The following is a 27,856-nucleotide window of genomic DNA, read 5'->3' as shown; positions in this document are numbered from 1 at the left end:
TCCCTCTGTTGCAGGAGCTCAAATCCCTCTGTTTCAGGAGCTCCTTATCCCACTGTTTCTGGAATTCCTTATCCCTCTGTTTCTGTAGCTCCTTAAAGCTCTGTTTCTAGAGCTCTTTACCCTCTGTTTCAGGAGCTCCTTATCCCACTGTTTCAGGAGCTACTTGTCCCTCTGTTTCAGAAGCTCCTTATCCCTCTGTTGCAGGAGCTCCTAATTCCTCTATTTCATGATGTCCTTATCCATCTGTTTCAGGAGCTCCTTAACCCTCTGTTGCAGGAGCTGCTAATTCCTCTGTTTCAGGAGCTTCTTATCCCCCTGTTTCCGGAGCTCCCGATTCCTCCGTTTCAGGAGCTACTTTTCCCTGTGTTGCAGGAACATCTAATTTCACTGTTGCAGGAACTCCTTTTCCCTCTGTTTCTGGAGTTCCTTATCCCTCTGTTTCTGAAGCTCCTTATCCCTCTGCTTCTGGAGCTCCATATCCCTCTTTTTCAGGAGCTCCATATCCTTCTGTTGCAGGAGCTCCTAATTCTTCTGTTTCAGGGGCTCCTTGTCCCTCTGTTTCAGGAGCTCGTTTTCCCACTGTTTCTGGAGATCCTTATCCCTCTGTTTCAGGAGCTCAGTATACCTCTGTGTCTGGAGCTACTTATCCCTCTGTTGCAGGAGCTCCTAATTCTTCTGTTTCAGGAGCTCCTTATCCCTCTGTTTCAGGAGCGCGTACAACTTCTGTTTCATGAGCTCCTTATCGCTCTGCTTCAGGAGCTCCTTATCCCTCTGTTTCTGGAGCTCCTTATCCCTCTGTTTCTGGAGCTCCTTATACCTCTGTTTCTGGAGCTCTTTATCACTTTGTTTCAAGACATCCTTATCCCTCTGTTCCGGGAGCTCCTTATCCCTCTGTTTCAGGAGCTCCTTATCCCTCAGTTTCAGGAGCACCTAATACCACTGTTTCAGGAACTCCTTATCCCTCTGTTTCTGGAGCTTATTTTCCCAGTGTTTCAGGAGCTCCAAATTTCCCTGTTTCAGGAGCTCCTTATCCCTCTCTTTCTGGAGTTCCTTTTCCCTCTATTTCCGGAGCTCCTTAACCCTCTGTTTCAGGATCTCCTTATCCCTCTGTTGCAGGAGCTCCTAATTTCTCTGTTTCAGGAGCTCTTTATCGCTCTGTTTCATGAGGTCCTTATGCTTCTGTTTCAGGAGCTCCTTATCCCTCTGTTATGGAGTTCCTTATCCCTCTGTTTCTGGAGTTCCTTAGCCCGCTGTTTATGGAGCTCTTTATCCCTCTGTTTCAGGAGCTCCTTATCCCTCTGTTTCAGGAGCTCCTTGTCCCTCTGTTTCAGGAGCTCCTTATACCTCTGTAGCAGGAGCTTCTAATTCCTCTATTTCAGGATGTCCTTATCCATCTGTTTCAGGAGCTCCTTATCCCTCCGTTTCAGGAGCACCTTATCCCTCTCTTTCAGGAGCTCCTTATCCCTCTGTTTCAGGAGCTCCTTACCCCCCTGTTTCAGGAGCTCCTTATCCCTCTATTTCAGGAGCACTTTGCCCCTCTGTTGCAGGAGCTCCTAATTCCTCTGTTTCAGGAGCTGCTTATCCCCCTGTTTCTGGAGCTCCTGATTCCTCTGTTTCAGGAGCTACTTATCCCTGTGTTGCAGCAACTTCTAATTTCACTGTTGCAGGAACTCCTTTTCCCTCTGTTTCTGGAGTTCCTTATCCCTCTGTTTCTGGAGCTCCTTATCCCTCTGTTTCTGGAGCTCCATATCCCACTGTTTCAGGAGCTCCTTATCCTTCTGTTGTAGGAGCTCCTAATTCTTCTGTTTCAGGGGCTCCTTATCCCTCTGTTTCAGGAGCTCGTTTTCCCACTGTTTCTGGAGCTCCTTATCCCTCTGTTTCTGGAGCTCCGTATACCTCTGTGTCTGGAGCTACTTATCCCTCTGTTGCAGGAGCTCCTAATTCTTCTGTGTCAGGAGCTCGTTATCCCTCTGTTTCAGGAGCTCTTTATCCCTCTGTTTCAGGAGCTCCTTATCCCTCTGTTTCAGGAGCTCCTGATCCCACTGTTTCAGGAGCTCCTTATCCCTCCGATTCAGGGGCTCCTTATCCCTCTGTTGCAGGAGCTCCTAATGTTTCTGTTTCAGGAGCTCCTTATCCATCTGTTTCAGGAACGCCTACTCCCTCTGTTTCATAAGCTCCTTATCGCTCTGCTTCTCGCGCTCCTTATCCCTCTGTTTCAGGAGCTCCTTATCCCTCTGTTGCAGCAGCTCCTAATTCCTTTGTTTCTTGAGGTCCTTATGCCTCTGTTTCAGGAGCTCCTTATCCCTCTGTTGTGGAGTTCGTTATCCCTCTGTTTCAGGAGCTCCTTATCCGTTTGTTTATGGAGCTCTTTATCCCTCTGTTTTCGAGCTCCTTATCCCTCTGTTTCTGGAGCTCCTTATCCCTCTCTTTCAGGAGCTCCTTATCCCTCTGTTTCAGGAGCTTCTTATCCCTCTTTTTCAGGAGCTCCTTATCCCTCTGTTTCTGGAGCTCCTTATCCCTCTCTTTCAGGAGCTCCTTATCCCTCTGTTGCAGGAGCTGCTAATTCCTCTGTTTCAGGAGCTTCTTATCCCCCTGTTTCCGGAGCTCCTGATTCCTCCATTTCAGGAGCTACTTTTCCCTGTGTTGCAGGAACTTCTAATTTCACTGTTGCAGGAACACCTTTTCCCTCTGTTTCTGGAGTTCCTTATCCCTCTGTTTCTGGAGCTCCTTATCCCTCTGCTTCTGGAGCTCCATATCCCTCTGTTTCAGGAGCTCCATACCTTCTGTTGCAGGAGCTCCTAATTCTTCTGTTTCAGGGGCTCCTTGTCCCTCTGTTTCAGGAGCTCGTTTTCCCACTGTTTCTGGAGATCCTTATCCCTCTGTTTCAGGAGCTCAGTATACCTCTGTGTCTGGAGCTACTTATCCCTCTGTTGCAGGAGCTCCTAATTCTTCTGTTTCAGGAGCTCCTTATCCCTCTGTTTCAGGAGCGCCTACAACCTCTGTTTCATGAGCTCCTTATCGCTCTGCTTCAGGAGCTCCTTATCCCTCTGTTTCTGGAGCTCCTTATCCCTCTGTTTCTGGAGCTCTTTATACCTCTGTTTCTGGAGCTCTTTATCACTTTGTTTCAAGAAATCCTTATCCCTCTGTTCCTGGAGCTCCTTATCCCTCTGTTTCAGGAGCTCCTTATCCCTCAGTTTCAGGAGCACCTAATACCACTGTTTCAGGAACTCCTTATCCCTCTGTTTCTGGAGCTTATTTTCCCAGTGTTTCAGGAGCTCCAAATTTCCCTGTTTCAGGAGCTCTTTATCCCTCTCTTTCTGGAGTTCCTTTTCCCTCTGTTTCTGGAGCTCCTTAACCCTCTGCTTCAGGATCTCCTTATCCCTCTGTTGCAGGAGCTCCTAATTTCTCTGTTTCAGGAGCTCTTTATCGCTCTGTTTCATGAGGTCCTTATGCCTCTGTTTCAGGAGCTCCTTATCCCTCTGTTATGGAGTTCCTTATCCCTCTGTTTCTGGAGTTCCTTATCCCGCTGTTTATGGAGCTCTTTATCCCTCTGTTTCAGGAGCTCCTTATCCCTCTGTTTCAGGAGCTCCTTGTCCCTCTGTTTCAGGAGCTCCTTATACCTCTGTTGCAGGAGCTTCTAATTCCTCTATTTCAGGATGTCCTTATCCATCTGTTTCAGGAGCTCCTTATCCCTCTGTTTCAGGAGCACCTTATCCCTCTATTTCAGGAGCTCCTTATCCCTCTGTTTCAGGAGCTCCTTACCCCCCTGTTTCAGGAGCTCCTTATCCCTCTATTTTAGGAGCACTTTGCCCCTCTGTTGCAGGAGCTCCTAATTCCTCTGTTTCAGGAGCTCCTTATCCCTCTGTTGCAGGAGCTGCTAATTCCTCTGTTTCAGGAGCTGCTTATCCCCCTGTTTCTGGAGCTCCTGATTCCTCTGTTTCAGGAGCTACTTATCCCTGTGTTGCAGCAACTTCTAATTTCACTGTTGCAGGAACTCCTTTTCCCTCTGTTTCTGGAGTTCCTTATCCCTCTGTTTCTGGAGCTCCTTATCCCTCTGTTTCTGGAGCTCCATATCCCACTGTTTCAGGAGCTCCTTATCCTTCTGTTGTAGGAGCTCCTAATTCTTCTGTTTCAGGGGCTCCTTATCCCTCTGTTTCAGGAGCTCGTTTTCCCACTGTTTCTGGAGCTCCTTATCCCTCTGTTTCTGGAGCTCCGTATACCTCTGTGTCTGGAGCTACTTATCCCTCTGTTGCAGGAGCTCCTAATACTTCTGTTTCAGGAGCTCGTTATCCCTCTGTTTCAGGAGCGCCTACACACTCTGTTTCATGAGCTCCTTATCGCTCTGCTTCAGGAGCTCCTTATCCTCTGTTTCAGGAGCTCCTTATCCCTATGTTTCTGGAGCTCTTCATCACTCTGTTTCAAGAGATCCTTATACCTCTGTTCCTGGAGCTCCTTATCCCTCTGTTTCAGGAGCTCCTTATCCCTCTGTTTCAGGAGCTCCTTATCCCTCTGTTTCAGGAGCTCCTTATCCCTCTGTTTCAGGAGCTCTTTATCCCTCTGTTTCAGGAGCTCCTTATCCCTCTGTTTCAGGAGCTCCTGATCCCTCTGTTTCAGGAGCTCCATATCCCTGTTTCTGGAGCTCTTTATCATTCTGTTTCAAGAGAACCTTATCCCTCTGTTCCTGGAGCTCCTTATCCCTCTGTTTCAGGAGCTCGTTATCCATCTGTTTCAGGAGTTCCTTATACCTCTGTTTCTGGAGCTCCTTATCCCTCTGTTTCTGGAGCTCTTTATCACTCTGTTTCAAGAGATCCTTATCCCTCTGTTCCTGGAGCTCCTTATCCCTCTGTTTCAGGAGCTCCTTATCCCTCTGTTTCAGGAGCTCCTTATCCCTCTGTTTCAGGAGCTCCTTATCCCTCTGTTGCAGGAGCTCCTAATGTTTCTGTTTCAGGAGCTCCTTATCCATCTGTTTCAGGAACGCCTACTCCCTCTGTTTCATAAGCTCCTTATCGCTCTGCTTCTCGCGCTCCTTATCCCTCTGTTTCTGGAGCGCCTTATCCCTCTGTTTCTGGAGCTCATTAAACCTCTGTTTCTGGAGCACTTTATCCCTCTGTTTCAGGAACTCCTTATCCCTCTGTTGCAGGAGCTCCTAATTTTTCTGTTTCAGGAGCTCCTTATCCATATGTTTCAGGAGCGCCTACTCCCTCAGTTTCATAAGCTCCTTATCGCTCTGCTTCACGAGCTCCTTATCCCTCTGTTTCAGGAGCTCCTTATCCCTCTGTTTCAGGAGCCCATTATCCATCTGTTTCTGGAGCTTCTTTTCGCTGTGTTTCAGGAGCTCCAAATTCCCCTGTTTCAGGAGCTCCTTATCCCTCCTTTTCAGGAGCTCCATATCCTTCTCTTTCTCGAGTTCCTTATCCCTATGTTTCTGGAGCTTCTTATCCATCTGTTTGTGGAGCTCCTTATCCCTCTGTTGCAGCAGCTCCTAATACCTTTGTTTCTTGAGGTCCTTATGCCTCTGTTTCAGGAGCTCCTTATCCCTCTGTTGTGGAGTTCGTTATCCCTCTGTTTCTGGAGTTCCTTATCCGTTTGTTTATGGAGCTCTTTATCCCTCTGTTTCACGAGCTCCTTATCCCTCTGTTTCTGGAGCTCCATATCCCTCTCTTTCAGGAGCTCCTTATCCCTCTGTTTCAGGAGCTTCTTATCCCTCTTTTTCAGGAGCTCCTTATCCCTCTGTTGCAGGAGCTCCTTATTCCTCTTTTTCAGGAGCTCCTTATCCATCTGTTTCAGGAGCATCTTGCCCCTCTGTTGCAGGAGCTCCGAATTCCTCTGTTTCAGGAGCTCCTTATCCCTCTGTTGCAGGAGGTCCTAAATCCTCTGTTTCAGGAGATCCTTATCCCTCTGTTTCAGGAGTTCCTTATCACTTTGTTTCAAGAAATCCTTATCCCTCTGTTCCTGGAGCTCCTTATCCCTCTGTTTCAGGAGCTCCTTATCCCTCAGTTTCAGGAGCACCTAATACCACTGTTTCAGGAACTCCTTATCCCTCTGTTTCTGGAGCTTATTTTCCCAGTGTTTCAGGAGCTCCAAATTTCCCTGTTTCAGGAGCTCTTTATCCCTCTCTTTCTGGAGTTCCTTTTCCCTCTGTTTCTGGAGCTCCTTAACCCTCTGCTTCAGGATCTCCTTATCCCTCTGTTGCAGGAGCTCCTAATTTCTCTGTTTCAGGAGCTCTTTATCGCTCTGTTTCATGAGGTCCTTATGCCTCTGTTTCAGGAGCTCCTTATCCCTCTGTTATGGAGTTCCTTATCCCTCTGTTTCTGGAGTTCCTTATCCCGCTGTTTATGGAGCTCTTTATCCCTCTGTTTCAGGAGCTCCTTATCCCTCTGTTTCAGGAGCTCCTTGTCCCTCTGTTTCAGGAGCTCCTTATACCTCTGTTGCAGGAGCTTCTAATTCCTCTATTTCAGGATGTCCTTATCCATCTGTTTCAGGAGCTCCTTATCCCTCTGTTTCAGGAGCACCTTATCCCTCTATTTCAGGAGCTCCTTATCCCTCTGTTTCAGGAGCTCCTTACCCCCCTGTTTCAGGAGCTCCTTATCCCTCTATTTTAGGAGCACTTTGCCCCTCTGTTGCAGGAGCTCCTAATTCCTCTGTTTCAGGAGCTCCTTATCCCTCTGTTGCAGGAGCTGCTAATTCCTCTGTTTCAGGAGCTGCTTATCCCCCTGTTTCTGGAGCTCCTGATTCCTCTGTTTCAGGAGCTACTTATCCCTGTGTTGCAGCAACTTCTAATTTCACTGTTGCAGGAACTCCTTTTCCCTCTGTTTCTGGAGTTCCTTATCCCTCTGTTTCTGGAGCTCCTTATCCCTCTGTTTCTGGAGCTCCATATCCCACTGTTTCAGGAGCTCCTTATCCTTCTGTTGTAGGAGCTCCTAATTCTTCTGTTTCAGGGGCTCCTTATCCCTCTGTTTCAGGAGCTCGTTTTCCCACTGTTTCTGGAGCTCCTTATCCCTCTGTTTCTGGAGCTCCGTATACCTCTGTGTCTGGAGCTACTTATCCCTCTGTTGCAGGAGCTCCTAATACTTCTGTTTCAGGAGCTCGTTATCCCTCTGTTTCAGGAGCGCCTACACACTCTGTTTCATGAGCTCCTTATCGCTCTGCTTCAGGAGCTCCTTATCCTCTGTTTCAGGAGCTCCTTATCCCTATGTTTCTGGAGCTCTTCATCACTCTGTTTCAAGAGATCCTTATACCTCTGTTCCTGGAGCTCCTTATCCCTCTGTTTCAGGAGCTCCTTATCCCTCTGTTTCAGGAGCTCCTTATCCCTCTGTTTCAGGAGCTCCTTATCCCTCTGTTTCAGGAGCTCTTTATCCCTCTGTTTCAGGAGCTCCTTATCCCTCTGTTTCAGGAGCTCCTGATCCCTCTGTTTCAGGAGCTCCATATCCCTGTTTCTGGAGCTCTTTATCATTCTGTTTCAAGAGAACCTTATCCCTCTGTTCCTGGAGCTCCTTATCCCTCTGTTTCAGGAGCTCGTTATCCATCTGTTTCAGGAGTTCCTTATACCTCTGTTTCTGGAGCTCCTTATCCCTCTGTTTCTGGAGCTCTTTATCACTCTGTTTCAAGAGATCCTTATCCCTCTGTTCCTGGAGCTCCTTATCCCTCTGTTTCAGGAGCTCCTTATCCCTCTGTTTCAGGAGCTCCTTATCCCTCTGTTTCAGGAGCTCCTTATCCCTCTGTTGCAGGAGCTCCTAATGTTTCTGTTTCAGGAGCTCCTTATCCATCTGTTTCAGGAACGCCTACTCCCTCTGTTTCATAAGCTCCTTATCGCTCTGCTTCTCGCGCTCCTTATCCCTCTGTTTCTGGAGCGCCTTATCCCTCTGTTTCTGGAGCTCATTAAACCTCTGTTTCTGGAGCACTTTATCCCTCTGTTTCAGGAACTCCTTATCCCTCTGTTGCAGGAGCTCCTAATTTTTCTGTTTCAGGAGCTCCTTATCCATATGTTTCAGGAGCGCCTACTCCCTCAGTTTCATAAGCTCCTTATCGCTCTGCTTCACGAGCTCCTTATCCCTCTGTTTCAGGAGCTCCTTATCCCTCTGTTTCAGGAGCCCATTATCCATCTGTTTCTGGAGCTTCTTTTCGCTGTGTTTCAGGAGCTCCAAATTCCCCTGTTTCAGGAGCTCCTTATCCCTCCTTTTCAGGAGCTCCATATCCTTCTCTTTCTCGAGTTCCTTATCCCTATGTTTCTGGAGCTTCTTATCCATCTGTTTGTGGAGCTCCTTATCCCTCTGTTGCAGCAGCTCCTAATACCTTTGTTTCTTGAGGTCCTTATGCCTCTGTTTCAGGAGCTCCTTATCCCTCTGTTGTGGAGTTCGTTATCCCTCTGTTTCTGGAGTTCCTTATCCGTTTGTTTATGGAGCTCTTTATCCCTCTGTTTCACGAGCTCCTTATCCCTCTGTTTCTGGAGCTCCATATCCCTCTCTTTCAGGAGCTCCTTATCCCTCTGTTTCAGGAGCTTCTTATCCCTCTTTTTCAGGAGCTCCTTATCCCTCTGTTGCAGGAGCTCCTTATTCCTCTTTTTCAGGAGCTCCTTATCCATCTGTTTCAGGAGCATCTTGCCCCTCTGTTGCAGGAGCTCCGAATTCCTCTGTTTCAGGAGCTCCTTATCCCTCTGTTGCAGGAGGTCCTAAATCCTCTGTTTCAGGAGATCCTTATCCCTCTGTTTCAGGAGTTCCTTATCCCTCTGTTTCAGGAGATCCTTACCCTCTGTTTCAGGAGCTCCTTATTCCTCTGTTTCAGGAGCTCTTTATCCCTCTGTTGCAGGAGGTCCTAAATCCTCTGTTTCAGGAGATCCTTATCCCTCTGTTTCAGGAGTTCCTTATCCCTCTGTTTCAGGAGCTCCTTATCCCTCTGTTGCAGGAGTTCCTTATCCTTCTGTTGCAGGAGGTCCTAAATCCTCTGTTTCTGGAGCTGCTTATCCCTCTGTTGCAGGAGGTCCTTATCCCCCTGTTTCTGGAACACCTCATCCCTCTGTTTCAGGAGCTCCTTATCCCTGTCTTGCAGGAGCTCCTAATTGCTCTGTTGCAGGAGCTCATTATCCCTCTGTTGCAGGAGCTCCTAATTCTTCTGTTTAAGGAGTTCATTATCCCTCTGTTTCATGAGCTCCTTATCTCTCTGTTTCAGGAGCTCCTTATTCCTCTGTTTCACGAGCTCCTTATCAGTCTGTTTCAGGAGTTCCTTATCCCCCTCTTTCAGGAGCTCCTTGTCCCTCTGCTTCAGGGGCTCCTTAATCCACTGTTCTTGGAGCTCCTTATCATTCTGTTTCAGGAGCTCCTTACTGCTCTGTTTCCGGAGCTTCTAATTTCCCTGTTTCTACAGCCCTATTCCAATTCCTCCTTTTTATGAATATCCTAACTCCGCTGTTTTCTCAGCTCCTCCTTCTGTTGTATCTGGTGCACTTAATTCCAAGTGTGTACAGCCACTCACCTGAAGTAATGGAAAGCTGATGGCACATTTTCAACATTGTCGATCTGGTTGCATTGTCTGGACAAGTGGTGAAGTGGACATTCTTGCAGAATATTTCTGTTTGAATGCAAAAAGCCCTAAATTGAATGCCTAACGTTGCTGCAAACGGGAGAGGAGGTGGTGCAGAGTTTAAAGCAAATAACTGCTAAACCATTGTGATCTGTATGAGTGGGTCCGGATGCCATAATCGTCCTTAATGTATTTAACGAAGAAATCCTCTTGTTGTTTTGTAAATGACCTTAAACCTCATGGCCAAATTTGCCTTTTACTGTCAATGATGCTGCACTTTTGTCATGTCACGTCTCAAATTAATATAGAGCCTGAAATTCCGGCCTCACTGTGTTTTACGGAATACATACGCAACCGGCAAGGACCCACAAAAGCCCTTCTTTGGCGTACGGGATGCATGCAATGTAAACCAGTGTTTCCAATGTCAAATTCTTGCTTGACACATCCAACGCTTCTTCATGAGAAGGATATTCGCATGGGTCAGTATGCACTATTTGCCTATCTATTGTCCAGCGAATGTCCTTAAATGTCTTGCGCCTGGGAAAAGCAGGTGCATCGACTGCTTTTATCAGCGTAAGAGATTTAAAACATAAAAAATATAAAAACATATACAAATAAAATGCAATAACATTTTTATGTTAAAAACCCTGTCCACTATGGTAGGTTTATTTTAAACTCTAATTACCAAACTTTTTTAAAAATAAGAAAAATATATTTTTTTCTAACACATTTATAAACTTCAATTTAAATTAATATTAAATATGCGAGATGTTGTTTTTTAAATTTTTACGTGTGTTTGGGTGATGGGACGTTCTCATTCGTAATAATGAGAACCCGTACTGACGGAGATGCGATTATTATGAATGCGAATCCTGTACCTTCATTGGCTGTCCAGAGCCACGTGAATCCAACTTCTCCCTCCGCATCTCCAAGACATGAATGCGCTGCGAAGGCCTCAGAAGTGGATTGCTGGAGGGCGCAGGAGCAAAAGGTAGGTGTGGAACATTATTCCTGTTTTCAGTCGAGCGCCTGGGGGAAGCCTACCACAGTGACTTCAGGCCCAATATATACATCAAAGGGAACATCTATGTTTTTATGTTCTTATTCGCAGGACTATGGAGAGGGGGACTAATTTGATCGCTCTCTCAGAGACACAGCACAGCCATGTTGGTCCGAAAAGCTTTCTTCACTATCGGATAAGGGGTAAGCCATTTAGGACCGAGATGAGGAGAAACTTCTTCACCCAGAGAGTGGTGAACCTGTGGAATTCTCTACCACAGAAAGTAGTTGAGGCCAATTCACTAAATATATTCAAAAGGGAGTTAGATGAAGTCCTTACTACTCGGGGGATCAAGGGTTATGGCGAGAAAGCAGGAAGGGGGTACTGAAGTTTCATGTTCAGCCATGAACTCATTGAATGGCGGTGCAGGCTAGAGGGGCTGAATGGCCTGCTCCTGCACCTATTTTCTATGTTTCTATGTTTCTATGTCAGAATATGTCGTTTTAATATAGAATGGGTTGCGCACTTTACTGTCGGCGGCTCGTTGGTCCAGGTGTATGGATCTCTCTTTGGGATTTTCACAGTGGAAATGCGAGATGTCCCGAATCATTCTGTGTCGGTCTAAACCGATTTGCTGTCATTCCAGGATCATGCTGTGTCTGTTTCTAAAGGGATTTGCTCTCAGTCTCGGGTCATTCTGGGGTTGTTTAAAATGAAAGAACTCTCGGTCCAAGATCATTCTATATCTGCTTCAGAGGGATTTGCATTCAGTCCCGGAAATTTATGTGTCAGTTTAAAAGGTATATGCTATCAGTCCCGGATCATTCTGTGTCTGTTTAAAAGGGATGTGCTGTCTGTGCCACATTTCAAATTTCAAATTTCAAAAACTGCCTTTGGAGTGTATAGGAATTTAAGTTTGTTGCTGAGTTTGTGTAAGAGAGGGAGTGAGTGCAAACGTGTTGTGGGATCTTGCTGGACATTTAATATCATGTGTGAAAAAAGGCATTACGTGGAATTGAAGCCGATTTGATTGAATACTCCTTCGAGGATCTTACAGAAGAACAATCTGATGTGGGATCTTGTCATTTCACATCTGAAAAAATGCAAAATTCTCAAGTTAGAAACATACAGATTTCAGCCAGGGTTTGCGAGTGGGCTTTGAGACATGATGACCTTAACCACCTTATTTTCAAATTCAAATCAAAACAGGACAAGACAAGACAGGACTCACTGACTGACTTTGTTTATATATATGCGTGTGTGTGTGTGTGTGTGTGTGTGTATATATACCTATATACAATGTATATATTCCCGCTTTTTAAATTTCACAATAAATGTTCTTTTTCTGATCTGCCTGCACTGGACTATATTGCTCTTGTACACTTTCAGAGCACAAGCAGCTGCTGTCGGATCCTAACATTGCACAACTGAAAAACAGCAGTCAGACACACGTCAATTTAAAACATCACCATTGCATCCCACATCTTCCCTCGTGGCTTGTCTTCCACCATGGGCTGACTGTGTCTGTCGGTATTTACTGCGTGCACACCCTTATGTACAATGCTAGCCATCCAGACACACAGCCTTCGTTCAGTCAAAACATAAATAGATGATTAATTAATGATATATTTATTTTAAAAAATCAAATTCAATTTTTGTTAAATAAAAATCATATGTATTCATTTTTTTTAAATTATGTATATATATTTTAATAAATTGCCTTTTTGTCTGGGTTGGTTTTACGTCCCTCCCTCCTTCCTGCCTGTCTATCACCTGAGGCATCAATCAGCGTCCCAGCCCCGCGTGGTCCTAAGCACCACGCTCACTGACGCACTGCAAAAATGCCTTCAGGAATGATAGAAATCTCACTTTATTCTTTTAAAAGGAAACTGCTGTCAGTCAAGGGTCATTCTGCACTTGGGTAAAAGGGACGTGCTTGCAGTCGCGGATCATTCTCTGTCTATTGAAACGGGATGGTTGTCCGTTGCGGTTCATAATCTGTCCCTTTCAGACGTATTTTCTCATAATCCCGGATCATGTTGTATAGTTTAGAAGGAGTGTGATTTCAGCTGCAGTGTCCGAATTGTTAAACTGTTGTGTTCCAAATGGGGTTGCCTGCGCCGGTGCACACCCAAATCGCAGGGCATCTGTTCATTTACTCGAAATATGCTCATCTTTTTCGAAATCCATTCCTTAATATAGCAGTTGGCCCGAGTTTGTTCCCAATGTACACAACAACACATTTGGCGCAAATGGCAGAGACCGCGTGGCCTAATCGCGAAGTTATCAGAAGATTGCAGGTTTGAGTCCTGCTGCGGTCAATTAGACCGCTCTGTGAAATTTGTGATTTTGTATTGCTGGGATTCTGCCGAAAAACCAATCATCTCGTACAGTCACTCACCAGAAGTAAAGCAAGGCTGTTTGCTTCAAGAATCCAATCGCACGTTTTCATCATTGTCGATCCGGTTTCACGGGCAGAGCAAGCTTTGCACTGGATTTTCTTGCACTTTATTTCTGTTTGCATAAAAACGCGGGAAATTGAATGGTTGACGCTTCGGTGAGTGAAAGACGAGGTTGCCGAGATGTTAAGGCGAGCGACTGCTAGACCGTTCTGTTCTGCACGCATGGGTTCGTAATCCCAACCTCGTCGTTATTGTGTTGCAACATTGACCCCCCGGTCGTTTGTCAATCACATTTAACCTCATCGCCAAATTCCCCTTTCGCGAACAAGAATGGTGCACTTTGTCTCATGTCTCAAATTAATGATATATTCGTCAAAGGGATGACATTTGTAGGACTATGGAGAGGGGGACTAATCAGATAGGTCTGGAGGGACAGCACACGCACGATGCGCCGAATATCTTTTCTCACTACCGTCAGAATCTGAGAGCTACGCTCTTCAGTCTCAGCGGCTCGTTGATCTAGGGGTAGATTCTCGATAAGCGATGATCACATTTGAAATGCGAGAGGTGCCGGGTCCAAATCCTGGACGAGACCCGCCAGTTTTTACTCAAATTTCCGCTTCTCACAGCCACTCGACATGTGAGAAAACAGACATATTTCACATAAAAACATGTGATTTTGCGCCGAAGATCCCACAGCGTCCAAATCCCAGAGCAAAGTGAAACCCGCCAAACAGAGTAAAGTTAAAGTATCTGAGACGTACTCGGCTCTGTGACTGGTTGCATCACCTAAACCCGTGTTTGGTTCCGGCCATTACTTGATCAGTATATCTTCCTGTCATACGCATAAGCTCACCTCAATTGGGATACGCATACATTCAGCGTCAATCTCCACCTCTGCCCTGAATATCAGTGCATCCTGTTTCTCTTGAGCTGATAACATATGAAAAGCTGTGTTTTGAATTATTCTCTTGGCTGCCGAATTCAAACCGGACAGGAAATCAATCCGGGCTGGCCAAGCTGCCTGGTCGGATTAAAAAGCGTTGAACCCTATATTGCAGGCATGTTGTTCATTATGTTCAACGTATCAGATCATAGCCACCGCTCCCATTATCTGGTAATGGTTCTGCTGTTCCCACTAACACCTCCTCTGGACCATCCTTTGTTACGTTATTGCCCGATTACCACCCACTTTGCCTTTCTCCATTGTACCATGTGTTATTTAATCACTCCTGCGTTCCACTGTATCACAGACGTTCCCATTTGACCTTTCTCTCTGCGTATTTTTCCAGGCGCTATTTTTGTTGAAAAAATCTGTAATCTTTAACTTTTTCCTAAAATATCGGAATAATTGTCCGACAGAACGTGAATCCGGGTTCCTCATCTACAGGATCTGCACGACCTGCCGAGTTTGACACAATTATCTGTTTTTATTCATTCTGTTTCCGTGTCCCTTTTAAGAGGATGTGCTGTCTGTCTGGGATCATTTTCTGTTTGTTTAAAATGGTGTGCTATCAGACCCGCATCATTCGGTGTCTGTTTAAAAGCGATGTGCTGTATGTCCCAGATTCCAAATTTCAAATTACAAAAATTGCCTATGGAGGGTGCAGGAATTTTAATTTGGTTCTTTGTTTGTGTAAGCCAGAGTGTGTGCAAACGTGTGTGCGATCTTACTGTGCATTTCATGTCATGTGAGAAAACGGCATTACTTGCAACTTGAAACCGTACTGATTTGATTGAACACTCCTTCGTGGACTCTCTGATGGTAGAAGAATCTGCTGTGGGATTTTGCTATTCCACATCTGAAAGAAGGGAAAATACACAAGTTAGAAATATAGCGATTTTAGGCAGGGGCTTGCGTGTGGGTTGTGTGACATGATGAAATCCTCCAGCCGTATTTTGAAATTCAAAACAAATCAAATCAAGACAAGACCAGCCATAACTCACTGACAGACTGTGTGTATACATGTATATATATATATATATATATATGTATATCTGAATTCAATCTGAGCTTTTTAACTTTCACAATAAATGTGCTTTTTTCTGTTCTGCCTGCACTGGGCTCTATTACATTTGACCTCTTTCACCGCACAAGCAGCTGCTGCCAGATCCAGCAGAAAGACACACGCGACTTTAAAAGATCGCCTTTGTCGCCCACATCTTCCCTCGTGGTTTGTCTTCCACCATGGGCTTACTATGTTTGGGTATTTATTTACTGCACCCCTCATATCCAATGAAATTATTCTGCTCACACAGCCTTCGTTCTCTCAAAAAATATATCCAGATAATGATTCAATTATTTATTTATTTCAAACAAATCAAATTCAATTAGTTTAAAATAAAATTTAAATGTATTTATTTTCTTAAAATTCGAATATATATATATGTTTCAGTGTGGGCTGGTTTTACGTCCCTCCCTCCTTCCTGCCAGTCGATCACCTGTGGCTTCAATAACCGTCTCTGTCCCGCGTGGTCCTGAGCCCCACTGCACAATTGCCTTCAGGGATGATAGAAATCTCACTTTATTCTTTTAAAAGGGAACTGCTGTCAGTCAAGGGTCATTCTGCATCTGGGTAAAAGGGATGTCCTTGCAGTCCCGGATCATTCTGTGTCTGTTTAAAAAGGCTGGTTGTCAGTTCCGGTTCATAATCTTTCCCTTTAAAACGGATTTTCTCATAAACCCGGGTCATCCTGTATTGTTTGAGAAGGAGTATGATTTCAGCTGCAATGACCGAATTGTTAAACTGTTGTGTTCCAATTTACATTGGGCTTGCCTGCGCCGGTGCGCACCCAGATCGCAGTACATCAGTTCATTCACTCGAAATATGCTCATCTTTTCCTAAATCCACTCCTTGATGTTGCAGTTGCCCCGAATTTTCTCCCAATATATACAACAACACAATATACGCTGATGGCAGAGGTCGCGTGTTCGAAACGATAAGGCGTCTGTCTTCGATTATAATAGCGAAGTTATCAGAAAATTGCAGGTTCGAGTCCTGCAGCGGTAAACTGAGCTCGTTGCGTGAAATGTTATGTGTTTTTTTGTGATTCTGCCGAGAAACCAACCATCTCTTCCAGTCACTCACCTGAACAAAGGAAGGCAGTTTGCTTAAAGAATCTCATGGCACGTTTTCATCATTGTCGATTTGCATGCACGGGCAGAGCAAGCTGTGAAGTGGACTTTCTTGTACATTATATTTGTTTGGATACAAAATGCAGGAGATTGAACGGCTAACAATGCGCTGCATAAGTGACGAGGTGGCCGAGAGGTTACGGCGATGGATTGCTAATCTATTGTTCTCTGAACGCATGGGTTCAAATCCCATCCTCATCGTCGTTGGCTTACAGCTTTGCCCTCGTTTTGTCAATCACATTTAACCTCATCGCCAAATTCCTCTTTTACTTTCAAGGATGCTGTACTTTCCTCATGGCATGTCTCAAATTAATAATATATTCGTCAAAAGGCGAACAGTTGCAAGACAATGGCGAGGGGCACTAATTAGACAGGTTTCTGAGGGACAGCACAAGCACGATGGGCCTAATATCTTTTCTCACCACCATCAGAATCTGAGAGCTGCGCTTTTCACTGTCGGCGGCTCGTTGGTCCACGGTTATGATTCTCGCTTCGGGATGATCACATTTGAAATGCGAGAGGTCTCGGACCAAATCCCGGACGAGCCCTGCCATGTTTTACTCAAAGTTCCGGTTCTCACAGCCACTCGACATGTGAGAAAACAGGCATGTTTCACGTTAAAAGGTGTGATTTTGCGCCGATGTTCCCTTAGCATCCAAATCCCAGAGCAAAGTGAAACCCGCCAAACGGAGTAAAGTTAAAATATCTCAGAGGTACTCGGCTTTGTGATTCGTTGGATAACCTAAACCCGTGTTTGGTTCCGGCTAATACTTGATCAGTATATCTTTGTGTCTGTATGCATAAGATCATCTCAATTGGGATAAGCATACATTCAGCGTCAATCTCCACCTCTGCCCTGAATATCAGTGCGTCCTGTTTCTCTCGAGCTGAAAAGATGTGAGAAGCTGCCTTTTGAATTAGTCCCTTGGCGGCCGAATTCAAAGCGGAAAGGAAATCAATCCGGGCTGGCAAAGATGCCTGGTCTGATTAAAAGGCGGTGACACCCTATATTATAGGCATGTTCTCGTCTTCTGGCTCAACATTAGGTTCAACGTATCGGATGATAAGCACCGCTCCTATTGTCTGGTAATGGTTCTGCTATTCCCACTAACACCTCCTCTAGACCATCCTTTGTTACGTTATTGCCAGATTACCACCCACTTTGCCTTTCTCCATTGTGCCATGTATTATTTAATCACTCCTGCGTTCCACTGTATCACAGACGTTCCCATTTGACCTTTCTCGCTGCGTATTTTTTCCAGGCGCTATTTTTGTTGAAAAAATCTGTAATCTTTAACTTTTTCCTAAAATATCGGAATGATTATCCGTCAGAACCTGAAACCGGAATCATCCTCCACAGAATCTGCACGACCTGCCGAGTTTTACATATTTATCTGTTTTTATTCATTCAATTTCCGTGTCCCTTTTCAGGGGATGTGCTGTCTGTCCGAGAACATTCTCTGTTTGTTTAAAATGGTGTGCTATCAGACCCGCATCATTCTGTGTCTGTATAAAAGTGATGTGCTGTCTGTCCCGGATTTCCAATTTCAAATTTCAAAAACTGCCTTTGGAGGCTGCAGGAATTTTAGTTTGTTTGTGTGTTTGTGCAAGCCAGAGTGTGTTCAAACGTGCTGTGCGATCTTACTGTCATGTGAGGAAAATGCATTACATGCAACTTGAAATCGTACTGATTTGATTGAACACTCCTTCGTGGACTGTCTGACGGTAGAAGAATCTGCTGTGGGATTTTGCTATTCCACATCTGAAAGAAGGGGAAATACACAAGTTAGAAATATAGCGATTTTAGCCAGGGCTTGCGTGTGGGCTGTGTGATATGATGATATCCTCCATCCTTATTTTCAAATTCAAATCAAATCAAACCAAGACAAGACAAGACAAGACATGACTGACTGACTGACTTTGTTTATACATGTATAAATATGTGTATATTTATATGTAATCCCAAATTTTGAACTTCCAAAAGAAATATGCTTTTTCTGTTCCGCCTGCACTGGGCTCTATTACATTTGACCTCTTTCACAGCACAAGCAGCTGCTGTCAGATCCAGCAGAAAGACACACGGACTTTAAAAGATCGCCTTTGTAGCCCACATCTTCCCACGTGACTTGTCTTCCACCATGGGCTTACTGTGTTTGGGCAATGATTGACTGCGCACCTCATTTCCAATGAAATTCTTCCAGTCACACAGCCTTCCTTCAATAAAAAAATATATAGATTTTGAATCAATTATTTATTTATTTAAAACAACTCAAATTCAATTTTTTTTTAATAAAATTTAAATGCATTTATTTTCTTAAATTGTTAAATATATATATATTTCAATCTGGGCTGGTTTTACGTCCCTCCCTCCATCCTGCCTGTGGCTTCAATAACCGTCTGTGCCCCGCGTGGTCCTGAGGCCCAATACACAATTGCCTTCTGGGATGATAGAATTCTCACTTTATTCTTTTAAAAGAGAACTGCTGTCAGTCAAGGGTCATTCTGCAACTGGGTAAAGCGATGTCCTTGCAGTCCCGGATCATTCTGTGTGTGTTTAAACGGGCTGGTTGTACATTCCGGTTCATAATCTTTCCTTTGAAACTGATTTTCTCATAAACTCGGGTCATCCTGTATAGTTTGAGAAGGAGCATTATTTCAGCTACAATGACCGAATTGTTAAACTGTTGCTTTTCAATTTACATTGGGCTTGCCTGCGCCGGTGCGCACCCAGATCGCCGTGCATCTGTTCATTCACGAGAAATATGCTCATCTTTTCCGAAATCCACTCCTTGATGTTGCAGTTGCCCCGAATTTGCTCGCAATATGCACAATAACAGAATGGATGGTGTTGGCAGAGACCGCGTGGCCTAATGGATAAGGCGGCTGACTTCGATTACAACGGCGAAGTTATCAGAAAATTGAAGGTTCGAATACTGACGCGGTCAACATAACATGCTTTAGTGAAATTTTACATTCTTTGTAGTGAAATTTTACATTCTTTGTTGTGATTCTGCCGAGAAACCAACCATCTCTTCCAGTCACTCACCTGCAGCAAAGGAAGGCTGTTTGCTTAAAGAATCTCATGGCAAGTTTTCATCATTGTCGATCTGCATGCACGGGCAGAGCAAGCTGTGAAGTGGACTTTGTTGCACGTTATTTCTCTTTGGATACAAAAAGCAGGAGATTGAATGGATGACGATGTGCTATAGCAGTGCCGAGATGACCGAGAGGTTAAGGCGATGGACTGCTGATCCATTGTGCTCTCCACACATGGGTTCGAATCCCGTCGTCGTTGGCTTACAGTTTTGACCTCGTTTTGTCAATCACATTTAACCTCATCGCCAAATTCCCCTTTCACTGACAAGGATGCTGTACTTTCCTCATGTCATGTCTCAAATTAATAATGTATTCGTCAAAAGGAGAACAGTTGCAGGACTATGGCGAGGGGCACTAATTGGATAGGTCTCTGAGGGACAGCACAAGCACGATGGGCCTAATATCTTTTCTCACCAGCATCAGAATCTGAGAGCTGCGCTTTTCACTGTCGGCGGCTCGTTGGTCTAGATGTATGATTCTCGCTTCGGAATGATCACATTTGAAATGCGAGAAGTCTCGGGCCAAATCCCGGACGAGCCCCGCCATGTTTTACTCAAAGTTCCGCTTCTCACTGCCACTCGACGTGTGAGAAAACAGACATAATTCACGTTAAAACGTGTGATTTTGCGCCGATGTTCCCTTAGCATCTAAATCCCAGAGTAAAGTGAAACCCGCCAAACTGAGTAAAGTTAAAATATCTCAGAGGTACTCGGCTCTGTGACTCGTTGGATAACCTAAGCCCGTGTTTGGTTCCGACCAATACTTGATCAGTATATCGTTGTGCCTGTACGCATAAGCTCACCTCAATTGGGATAAGCATACATTCAGCGTCAATCTCCACCTCTGCCCTGAATATCAGTGCGTCCTGTTTCTCTGGAGCTGAAAAGATGTGAGAAGTTGCCTTTTGAATTCGTCCCTTGGCTGCCGAATTCAGAGCGGACAGGAAATCAATGCGGGCTGGCAAAGCTGCCTGGTCTGATTAAAAGGCGATGACACCCTATATTGTAGGCACGTTCTCGTCTTCTTGCCTCAACATTAGGTTCAACGTATCGGATGATAAGCACCGCTCCTATTGTCTGGTAATGGTTCTGCTGTTCCCACTAACACCTCCTCTGGACCATCCTTTGTTACGTTATTGCCCGATTACCACCCACTTTGCCTTTTTCCATTGTGCCATTCATTATTTAATCAATCCTGCGTTACGCTGTATCACAGACGTTCCCATTTAACCTTTCTCACTGCGTATTTTTTCCAGGCGCTATTTTTGTTGAAAAAATCTGTAATCTTTAACTTTTTCCTAAAATATCGGAATGATCATCCGACAGAACGTGAAACCGACTTCTTCCTCCACAGAATCTGCACGACCTGCCGAGTTTTACATATTTATCTGCTTTTTTTCATTCTATTTCCGTGTCCCTTTCAAGGGGATGTGCTGTCTGTCCGAGATCATTCTCTGTCTGTTTAAAATTGTGTGCTATCTGTCCCGCATCATTCTGTGTCTGTTTAAAAGGGATGTGCTGTCTATCCCGGATTTCAAATTTCAAATTTCAAAAACTGCCTTTGGAGGGTGCAGGTATGTTAGTTTGTTTGTGTATTTGTGTAAGCCAGAGTGTGTGCAAACGTGCTGTGCGATTTTACTGTCATGTGAGAAAAATGCATTACATGCAATTTGAAAACGTACTGATTTGATTGAACACTCCTTCGTGGACTCTCTGACGGTAGAAGAATCTGCTGTGGGATTTTGCTATTCCACATCTGAAAGAAGGGAAAATAGACAAGTTAGAAATATAGCGATTTTAGCCAGGGCTTGCGTGTGGGCTGTGTGAAAAAATGACATCCTCCATCGTTATTTTCAAATTCAAATCAAATCAAACCAAGACAAGACAAGACAAGACATGACTGACTGATTGACTTTGTTTATACATGTATAAATATGTATATATTTATATGTAATCCCAAATTTTGAACTTCCAAAAGAAATATGCTTTTTCTGTTCCGCCGGCACCGGGCTCTATTACATTTGACCTCTTTCACAGAACAATAGCTGCTGTCAGATCCAGCAGAAATACACACGCGACTTTAAAAGATCGCCTTTGTAGCCCACAACTTCGCTCGTGGCTTGTCTTCCAAAATGGGCTTACTGTGTTTGGATAATGATTGACTGCACTCCTCATTTCCAATGAAATTCTTCCCGTCAAACAGCCTTCCTTCAATCAAAAAATATATAGATTATGAATCAATTAGTTATTTATTTAAAACTACTCAAATTCAATTTTTTGAATACAAATTTAAATGCATTTATTTTCTTAAAATGTTAAATATATATATATTTCAGTCTGGGCTGGTTTTACGTCCCTCCCTCCTTCCTGGCTGTGGCTTCCATAACTGTCTCTGCCCCGCGTGGTCCCGAGGCCGAATACACAATTGCCTTCAGGGATGATAGAAATCTCACTTTATTCGTTTAAAAAAGAACTGCTGTCAGTCAATGGTCATTCTGCATCTGGGTAAAAGGGATGTCCTTGCAGTCCCCAATCATTCTGTGTCTGTTTAAACGGGCTGGTTGTCAGTTCCGGTTCAGCACATGGGATTGGGGGTAGTGTGCTGACATGGATTGAGAACTGGTTGTCAGACAGGAAGCAAAGAGTAGGAGTAAATGGGTACTTTTCAGAATGTCAGGCAGTGACTAGTGGGGTACCGCAAGGTTCTGTGCTGGGGCCCCAGCTGTTTACACTGTACATTAATGATTTAGACGAGGGGATTAAATGTAGTATCTCAAAATTTGCGGAAGACACTAAGTTGGGTGGCAGTGTGAGCTGCAAGGTGGATGCTATGAGGCTGCAGAGTGACTTGGATAGGTTAGGTGAGTGGGCAAATGAATGGCAGATGAAGTATAATGTGGATAAATGTGAGGTTATCCACTTTGGTGGTAAAAACAGAGAGACATACTATTATCTGAATGGTTACAGATTAGGAAAAGGGAAGGTGCAACGAGACCTGGGTGTCATGGTCCATCAGTCATTGAAGGTTGGCATGCAGGTACAGCAGGCGGTTAAAAAAGCAAATGGCATGTTGGCCTTCATAGCGAGACATTTGAGTACAGGGGCAGGGAGGTGTTGCTACAGTTGTACAGGGCTTTGGTGAGGCCGCACCTGGTGTATTGTACACAGTTTCGGTCTCCTAACTTGAGGAAAGACATTCTTGCTATTCAGGGAGTGCAGCGAAGATTCACCAGACTGATTCCCGGGATGGCGGGACTGACCTATCAAGAAAGACTGGATCAACTGGGCTTGTATTCACTGGAGTTCAGAAGAATGAGAGGGGACCTCATAGAAACATTTAAAATTCTGACGGGTTTAGATAGGTTAGATGCAGGAAGAATGTTCCCAATGTTGGGGAAGTCCAGAACCAGGGGTCACATTCTAACGATAAGGGGTAAGCCATTTAGGACCGAGATGAGGAGAAACTTCTTCACCCAGAGAATAGTGAACCTGTGGAATTCTCTACCACAGAAAGTAGTTGAGGCCAATTCACTTAATATATTCAAAAGGGAGTTAGATGAAGTCCTTACCACTCGGGGGATCAAGGGGTATGGCGTGAAAGCAGGAAGGGGGTACTGAAATTTCATGTTCTGCCATGAACTCATTGAATGGCGGTGCAGTCTAGAAGGGCTGAATGGCCTGTTCCTGCACCTATTTTCTATGTTTCTATAATCTTTCCCTTTGAAACGGATTTTCTCATAAACCCGGGTCATCCTGTATAGTTTTAGAAGGAGTATGATTTCAGCTGCAATGACCGAATTGTTAAACTGCTGTGCTCCAATTTACATTGGGTTTGCCTGCGCCGGTGCGCACCCAGATCGCAGTGCATCTGTTCATTCACTCGAAATATGCTCATCTTTTCCTCAATCCAGTCCTTGATATTGCAGTTGCATCGAATCTGCGCCCAATATACACAATAGCACAGTGGATGGCATTGGCAGAGGCCGCGTGGCCTAATGGATAAGGCGTCTGACTTGGATTATAACTGCGAGGTTATCAGAAGATTGCAGGTTTGAGTTCTGCCGCGGTCAACTCGGCTTGCTGCGTCTCTTCCAGTCACTCACCTCAAGTCAATGAAGGTTGTTTGCTGAACGAATCTCTCACGACACGTTTTCGTCATTGTCGATCTGCATGTACGGGCAGAGCAAGCTGTGAAGTGGACTTTCTTGCACGTTATTTTTGTTTGCATACAAAAAGCAGGAGATTGCATCGCTGACGATGTGTTAAAGAAGAGACGAGGTGGCCGAGAGCTTAAGGTGATGGACTTATAATGGGCTCTGCACACATGGGTTCGAATCCCATTCTCATCGTCGTTGTTTGACAGCTTTGACCTTCCTGGTCGTTTTGTCAATCACATTTAACCTCATCGGCAAATTCCCCTTTACTTAAAAGGATACTGTACTTTGCTCATTTCATGTCTCAAATTAATAATATATTCGTCAAAAGGATAACATTTGCAGGACTATGGAGAGGGTGACGAATTAGATAGTTCTCTGAGGGACAGCACAAGCACGATGGGCCGAATATCTTTTCTCACTACCGTCAGAATCTGAGAGCTGCACTCCTTACTGTCGGCGGCTCGTTGGTCAAGTGTTATGGTTTTTGCTTTAGGATGATCACATTTGATATGTGAGTGGTTCGCGGACGAGCCCCACCATTTGTTACTCAAAGTTCCATTTCTCACAGCCAGTCGACATGTGAGAAAACAGACATATTTCACATTAAAACGTGTGATTTTGCGCCGATGTTCCCACAGCGTCCAAATCCCAGAGCAAAGATTTAATCCCCTTCCCACTGAATACTGCGGACAGGCATGGTCACCTTGGTAACGGAATGGTCATTCTGTCATCACTTTCTAAACAATAGCACACAAGGCAATGGGTCATCAATAAATGGTAACTGAATTAAACACTCTGCAATTACATTGTAAATAATAGGAAATAAAATGCTGGATAATAGCTGGTGCAAAAAGTAGTTTATCTCTCGCAAAGATTAAGAATGATGTGTTTTGTTTACACACACACACACACGCACATAGCAACGACTCTGTGCATTTTTTTCAGTTGTTCTACTTAACCTGATGCAATTTATTTCTTAGGAATTTAGGAACCTGCGGGAAGCCATTCGGCGGTGTTTGCTGTGTCAGTATCTCAAGAGGTTGCGCGCGGTTGCTCTTCCCACTGCCCGGGGGAATGGGGCACTATTTAAAGGGACAGGGACTCTCATTTCTCTTCCTATTTATACTTGAAGGATCAGTCCAGTTTATCTCAGCGTGTTGGTGGACTTCACGAACAGAGCTCCGATTAACATTCGCTCCCTTCTGTATTGTCCTGTCATTGTAAAGCTGTCTATTTCAGTGACTTGAGCCTTTCTAAAATGGAACATTGTTTTTATAATCCATTTGACTTGCTTGTTTAATTGGGAAAAAATTCAGAATTGTGCAGTGTGACGAAGGTTTTGTTTAAAGGTGGAGTAAAATTTGTTTCAAAATATTCTATCCAACCCTCCCTCAACCCCCCAAATTTTTGAACAATCTGCAATACTAACTGGGAAGTTCCCAAGTTCGGTCCTTGGTCTGGGCTGTTAGTTGATCTCAGCCAAGGCAGCAGTTCAGGGGTTATAATTGTCCTCAGTACCACTGGGCTAAGTATGAGTAAAAATTAGCCACTGCCCTTGCTCTTGATACTGATCCAGTGACATCAATTTGGAGGTTTGTGGATGTCATTTGGAGGTAGGATTGGATTCGGCTTTGATGCCTACCACGGTGGAAATCCTGCTGACACTCTCTGAGTCGACTGATGGTGAAGCACCAGAGCTTAACAAATTTCTGTGGAATTGCACCCAGTCAGATTTAGCACTTCCTGGAGAAAGTAACTCACAGTTGAATTTCGACCGTAAGGATGGAGGGAGACTGTCTAAAATAAGGCTTTTGCATCTTGCAGGGACAGAGGCAACAGAATGTCCTATAGAATCTAGATATGTCTATTCTGAATTTATATCCTGTACTTAAAGTAACAACTTTTGTAACCTACATTTGCAGGGTATTAGAATGGGAGGATCTGCAGCTTGGTAACTCAAACCAAACATCACGTCAAGATTTGAGAGATTCACCAGATTCATCAGGATCACCTTATCATCAGCCTTTGGAAAAACACCAATCACAGCGGTGAGAAACAGGACACATGTTCTGTGTGTGGATAGAACTTCAACCATTCATCAACCTCTGAGACTCGTGTGCCCAGCTGACTAAACACTGTAAATGTGGGGACTGTGGGAATGGATGCAGATGTGCGTTCGGTGGAAACACATCAGGGAGAGGCCATTTACCAGCTGAGTGTGGAAAGAGATTCAGTCTCTCATCTCACCAACTGACATTCGAGGACTTAGATAACAGACTTTCTCCTGTGAATATCGAGCGGTGTTATTGTGCCATGATGTTTTTACTTGTTCATCTAGTTGACTGTAAACCTTTGCCAATTAGTTGATGTGTTCAGTTTACTTGTAGATATTTAAAAAAAAAAATTTCCTGAGTGGATTCAAATTTAAATTGAAACCAGCTTTGCAGGTGTGATACTCCATTCACACATTGAAGGTGAGAGAGATGCTGTGGACACACGAAAATTCCAGTATCTGTAAGTGATTAACAGACTGGATTTTGTGTTTAATGATCCAGGGCGTGTTAGCTACGCCTACCCTGGACATCAATGCACTCTGGACGGTATGGGGAACTGGGACTTGTCCTGAGAGTAACCAAAAGTCTGAGAACTGATACAATCTAGATTTAGAAAGCAGTAAAGGCGCAAAATGAAGCAGTCGATAACAAGACATCAATTTGTTTCCTCTTATCATGGATACATAAAGTATCGACACACTGTGTTATTTTAATTATCAAAAAATAAACTCCAGCCCAGATTTATGGGTGATTAACATCAGCAGAAACAAATCCCAACTGACAGAATGAACACGATTCAGTCAGCATGTGATTAACAGCAGTAATGACAGTAGATCCCAACCCCTGCAGTGACTTGCGAACTCGCAATACAAATGACTGTGTAAATCCCTTCCCACACTTCCCCAGTGCGAACTCGCTGGAGTTTCAGCAGATCAGATGACTGAGTGAAACCTTGGCTATACACAGAGCAGGTGAATGGTCTCTCCCCAGTGTGACTGTGATGATGGATTTCTAGATCAGACGGGAAACTGAATCCCTCCCTACAGTCTCCACATTTCCATGATTTCTCCATGGAGCAGGTGTCCTTGTGTCTCTCTCCAGGTTGGACGATCAGTTGAAGTTTCGTCCACACACAGAACACATGTAGTTTCTCCCCGCTGTGAATGGTGCGATGCTTTTCAGGCTGTGTAACTGGTTGAAGCTCTTTCCACAGTCAGTACACTGGAATATTCTCACGCGGAAAGGTTATGTGTGTCTCACTGATGTTTGAAATATTTTTCCACAGACAGAACTGAAATATGTTTCTCCTTCCACATTCAAAGGCAGATGCTATTTATCATTTCCAGTTTACATGGTTGGGTAAGTACGCAAAGTGAGAATAAAATAAATGAGCTGCTGATTTTCTCTGCTGATCACTGGGCATTTTGTGCTGGCCCAATAGGGTGAACCCGGGCTGGCCCAATAGTGGGAGCCCGGGCTGACTTAAGGAGATGAGACTGTGTTGGCCCATTAGGGTGAGCCTGGGCTGGCCCAATAGGGTTAGCTTGGGCTGGTCTGACACAATAGGGTGAGGCGTGCTGGTCCAGGTTCACCAGACAACGATCAGAACAACAAGGCTCCCTTTCAGGGGCCACTGAGCTGGACATAAACATGTGACCAATCAAACTGACAGACATCCTGAAGCCCCGCCCACCCTTTGTCCCTGCACAAAGGACCGTGCATGCGCCATGAGACCGCCCTGACCAATATGGCGGGGCTGAGCACGCTCCCACCACCTGGGGAAACAGTTTTACTCGTTGGAGTTCGAAGGATGAGGGGTGATCTTATAGAAACATTTAAAATAAGGAAAGGGATGGACAAGATAGAGGCAGAGAGGTTGTTTCCACTGGTCGGGGAGACTAGCACTAGGGGGCACAGCCTCAAAATACGGGGGAGCCAATTAAAAATCGAGTTGAGAACGTGTTTCTTCTGCCAAAGGGTTGTGAATCTGTGTAATTCTCTGCCCAAGGAAGCAGTTGATGCTAGCTGATTGAATGTATTCAAGTCACAGATAGATAGATTTTTAACCAATAAGGAAATTAAGGGTTACGGGGAGCGGGCGGGTAAGTGGAGCTGAATCCAAGACCAGATCAGCCATGATCGTGTTGAATGGCGGAGCAGGCTCGAGGGGCTAGATGGCCTACTCTTGTTCCTAATTCTTATGTTCTTATGTTCTTATTAGTTACTGCCAAGAAAGGCACCAAGAAAACGGTCAGTAAAGCACCACCGAAGAGCGGCAAGAAGCGCAGAAAGTCGAGGAACGAGAGTTACCCCATTTACATCTACAAAGTGATGAAGCAGGTTCACCCGACACTGGCATATCCTCCAAGGCCATGGGCATCATGAACTCGGTTGTGAACGATATTTTGGAGCGTATCGCTGGTGAGGCTTCCTGCCTGGCCCATTACAACAAGCGCCGCACCATAAGCTCCTAGGAGATCCAGACCGCCGTGCACC

At 44.7% G+C, this 27,856-nt stretch overlaps 2 non-coding genes and 1 pseudogene across 2 annotated transcripts; 2 read left to right on the top strand and 1 right to left on the bottom strand.

Moving 5' to 3' along the window:
* LOC139244994 (probable G-protein coupled receptor 139) overlaps positions 1–23,308 on the bottom strand; it is a 49,843-nt pseudogene extending 26,535 nt beyond the window's left edge.
* trnas-gcu (transfer RNA serine (anticodon GCU)) lies at positions 16,174–16,255 on the top strand. Its single transcript has one exon. It is a non-coding gene; the product is annotated as a tRNA-Ser (tRNA).
* trnap-ugg (transfer RNA proline (anticodon UGG)) lies at positions 23,131–23,219 on the top strand. Its single transcript is given in 2 exon segments — positions 23,131–23,167; positions 23,184–23,219. It is a non-coding gene; the product is annotated as a tRNA-Pro (tRNA).
* Positions 23,309–27,856: the final 4,548 nt, after the last annotated feature.

Source organism: Pristiophorus japonicus, unplaced genomic scaffold, assembly GCF_044704955.1.
Source record: "Pristiophorus japonicus isolate sPriJap1 unplaced genomic scaffold, sPriJap1.hap1 HAP1_SCAFFOLD_210, whole genome shotgun sequence".
Classification (NCBI taxonomy): Eukaryota; Metazoa; Chordata; class Chondrichthyes; family Pristiophoridae; genus Pristiophorus; species Pristiophorus japonicus.
Note: the sequence above shows the minus strand (reverse complement) of the source record. Positions and strands in the feature narration are given on the sequence as shown.